At 44.2% G+C, this 4,164-nt stretch overlaps 1 protein-coding gene across 2 annotated transcripts in view; it reads right to left on the minus strand.

The window, feature by feature from the left end:
- LOC117795146 (zinc finger protein 420) overlaps window positions 1-2,302 on the minus strand; it is a 56,337-nt gene extending 54,035 nt beyond the window's left edge. For both annotated transcript variants that reach the window (XM_034638282.1, XM_034638281.1), the window contains exons 1-2: window positions 1,881-2,302; window positions 320-370 (exon numbers count right to left, since the gene is read on the minus strand). The gene's annotated coding sequence lies outside the window, so the exon portion shown is untranslated. The remainder of the gene's footprint in view (window positions 1-319; window positions 371-1,880) is intronic.
- Window positions 2,303-4,164: the final 1,862 nt, after the last annotated feature.

The following is a 4,164-nucleotide window of genomic DNA, read 5'->3' on the forward strand; positions in this document are numbered from 1 at the left end:
AAAAAAAAAAAAAATTACCAAACAGAAAAATTAAAAAAAAAATGCTGCTGTGTTAGAAATAACACATTATTATCTCCTTTTTAACTTTACGAGTCTCAAATCCATTCTTCCTCAATTCAACCACTGTTGGGAAGTATCTATCACAATTAACTGCACGTGTTCCCTGCTCCCAATCTACAGAAAACTGCCTTGCCACCTCCATCATTTGAGAAAGCTTAACTAGGAAATTTCAAAGAGAAAACAAAGATTCCTATGTCCTGAAATAATAAAGGCATTTATTATTATATAATAAAGGGAAACAGAGGAAACATCTACTTACCTCAGACTTTGCTTTTGAATATGTAACAGCCATTTTTTCCTCCTCTGGGCTCTACTCTCAGGAAAAGAAAATGGAACCATGAGATAGTAAACCTTTCTTAGGATATACTCGGAATTAGAACACATGCTCTTATCCACCCAGCCCCCAATCTACCCCTCAGTTAACCAGGAGGAAAGTCAGAAGGAGAGTAGAACAGTTCTGCACTTTTTGTTTTAGAAGGAAGGTTCAAGACCACAGCTGTCTTGGACCGGAATTTACTGCTGGATTCAAAATTGTCCACTGGAGACAGAGCCCTGCAGTAAAGTACTACAGGTTCTAAAGTGTGTGACTGACTCCTCTGGCACATTCTCTAGAAGTGTTCCCATTCCTAGAACCCCATTGCATTTCTAAATGGCCTGTTTTAAAGGTGCTATCTGTTCTAATCTTGTCAAAAACAGGTCTATGGCTTAGAAGTAACTCATAATCTTCATTCAGGGGCTTAAATTTCTGACTTCTTTCCTTCCTGTCACCCTTCTGCATTCTACATTCTTAAGGCTGTAAGGTGAGAGGACACCTGGAAGCCAAACGGAAACCTACATCTACAATCCTAGTGTGAACTAAGAATGGATACAGAAATGAAGCAATACAGGCCATGTGTGAAGGGGGATCACTTTAGTCAGAAGAGAAAGAAGTCAAGTTCTGTGACGACAAAGTCACATGGGACTCGTGACACATAGGCTGACTCAGTCCCAGAATGGACCCCCAAAATACAAAAATCCAATTCTATCTCTGTACCTCACTAAACTCCCATAAGATCACAGACTATAAAATATACAAATGACTAGACAAAGTCACACACATCTCCATGGTCACACAGCCAGACCACAACCGCCAAATTAAATATTACATCCTCAGACCACCTTTTATCTTAAACAAAATCCAATAACAAACAGAGCATGCACACAATCACTCAAGCACATCCAAGCACCCTGTCAGGAAAACACATGGCCAAAACCACCCTTTCACAGCAGTACTTTTACTCTCTTTACACAGTCATGAAAGCGGCACACTTACAGTCCCAACAGTCACAAATATCAGACAGAAAAAAAGAACCAAGTACCAGGTCAAAGAAACAAGTGGTCACAACCACCGTGTCACAGCAACACTCTCATAACACCTTAAAGTCACAAACCCCAGTAATACACACAATACACAATCGCATACACAACCTCAAAGTGACCCAAGAACATCCAAACACCCTGTCACAACAGCACTGTCGCACAGCTCACAGTCACAAGCAAACCCCCAGTCACATACGAGGTACACACACAATCACACTGTCACATAGGCACTTTCCAAGTCAGTTAAGCACGCGGTCACAAACACATTGTCACAGCAGTATTACTACACCCGCACAGTCACAACTCACCCTCACACAAACGCTTACACACAAAACCACAGTCGCACACGTCCATTCGCCACACCAATAACAGGCTGGCTGTCTCACAACACAAAACGGCTGGAGACCGACACACAGGCAATTCCAGCGACGCTTCCGCCCCGGCATTCCGGACATCCTCACCTCGACAGAAGGTGCGGTTCACGATCCAGGATCTGGCTCCCGGAGTCCGAGCCCCGATTTCGGGTTCGCCCGCCCAGCCGGAGCCGGGCCAAGATCCTCCACAGACTCTGCCCTCCCCACGCGAGGTCCCCAAATCGCGCGAACAAACGGAAATGAAGCCGCATTGGGGACGCGGTGGCTCTGGGAAATGTAGTCCAACGCAGGGAAGGCTGTAGGTTGGCGGGCCAGGACGCTAGGATTCCGGGTTTACTAACCCTTCGCGAGGTTCCTGGACTCCGGGGCTGAAACCCGCTCGCTCAGCAGCGGGGCCGCGGGTGTTTCTGGGAGTGCCCGCCTGCGTTCACTGCGCAGGCGTCCGGCGCGCGCTGCGGGGGCAGTTGGGGACCGAGACCGCAAGTGTTGAGCAGTCCCAGGGTCTTACCGGGTCCAGAGAAGGTGGGACGGACCCTCAGGCGGGCAGGTGCGGAGGAGGAGCTGGAGCTGAGGCGGGGACCAGCCAGCGCCTCAGACTCGCAGAGACCCCCAGTGTGCCTTGCCAGGCCTTTTGGTGTGTGGGAGACAGCGGGAGACGTTGTCCGGCGGACTGGGGAGTCCCTGGACGGATGCGTGTGTGGTTGTATTTCGACTGAGTTGATTCTGCAGGCCGTTGGGCGTGAAGTGGTTCGTACTGGTAATGGCGTAACTGTGTGGGATTGTCTGACGCAGGAAGGGACCTCTGCTGTTGTGGTTTGTTTTGGGTTCATAATTGAGAGTGGTTGCGTGACTGGTGATGTTTGTGTTGTGCAGATGTGCTTTTCTCATGCCTTTATTTCAGAGTGTCTGTAGGAGTTTGACTCCCAGAGGAGCGGGAGGTCTTCCCGATGGATGGTCAAATTATTTCTTTCTTCAGCACTAATTTAACCGGGGCGGGGTGGGGTATCAAATTTACCTGGCAAATAATTTAGGACATGATTTTTCTATTGGATTAAATATACGTGTCTTGGGGAAGAACGCAAAATCAACAGTTTTGTTTGCAAGAAATTTGATTTCAAAGCCAGTCCTAGCTTAACTGCCTTTTACCTCTGGCACAGCCCCGCAATGTGGGCACCCATTTTCTTCTATTATGGGGACATTATTAGGTAAGGTTGAGAGGCCATCGACTAATAAGATAATAAAATAACTTTATACATAAGATTTTACCTTGGCTTGTGGAGAGAAAATAAAGTTCTTGGTTTCGGCTCAGGTCGTGATCTCATGGGTTGCAGGATGGAGACCTGCCTCAGGCTGGGGGGAGGGGTGGGAGTCGACTTGAGGATTCTCGCCCTCTGCCGCTCCCCACACAGGCGCAGGCGCCAGTTTGTGTGCTCAAAACTATTTTTTAAAAAGTCATAATTTTGGTTTTCTATATTCTTAAAGCATTATAGTTTTGCCTAATACGGGTTTTTTTTGTTATCAAAATCTCTTGGAATCGATCTCTTTCTGTAAGACAAAGGAGGGGTGCAGGGTGTGTGTGTGTGTGTGTGTGTGTGTGTGTGTGTGTGTATACCAATTGTCTCTCATTATGAAAAGGCTGTTTTTTCCCCTCTTACCAGCTGTCATAAATTAGGTTATCTATATATATGGAACTATTAGGAGGCTCTTTATTCAATCTGTTGGTCAATTTATTATTCCCTGTACTGTTTACTTATATATACATGCTCTTAATTAACACAGCATTATTTTAGTATATGATAATACAAAGACCTATTTGGGACCTTTTTAATCCTCTTCACTATGTAAATCTTTTACTATTCCCTTTATTTAGTATTCTTTATTCTTTACTTTCAGTTTATTCTGCCATTTTTTTCTCACATTTCAAGTTGGATACTTAGGTAGTTAATTTTTAACTTCTAACAAATTCTTAAGGTTATAACTTTCATGTACTACTTTGGCTGCATCCTACAAATTTTGGTATATGTAGTAGTCTCATCAATCAGTTTTAAATACTTCTTTTTAAATTTTTGCTCTGATTTTTTTCACCCATAAATAATTTAGAGGGATCTTTCTTAAGCGTATAATTTTTTTCTAATTATTCTTTGATGACACATCTAACATAATTGTTCTGTGGGCAAACAGTGGGGTTGGACATAGAGTGCTAAATTATTATTGTACATGCTTAAAAATGCAGAGAATAACGTTGGACTTAAGGATTTAAATGTAGCTTCTCTGGGCATTAAGCACATCCAGGTGAACAAAGTCCCCAAGATGCAGTGCGGAACTTAACACAGCTCGTGGTCGGATTAATTCATACATGAATTCACCCTGC

This window comes from Ailuropoda melanoleuca, chromosome 12, assembly GCF_002007445.2.
Source record: "Ailuropoda melanoleuca isolate Jingjing chromosome 12, ASM200744v2, whole genome shotgun sequence".
In the NCBI taxonomy this organism is placed as follows: domain Eukaryota; kingdom Metazoa; phylum Chordata; class Mammalia; order Carnivora; family Ursidae; genus Ailuropoda; species Ailuropoda melanoleuca.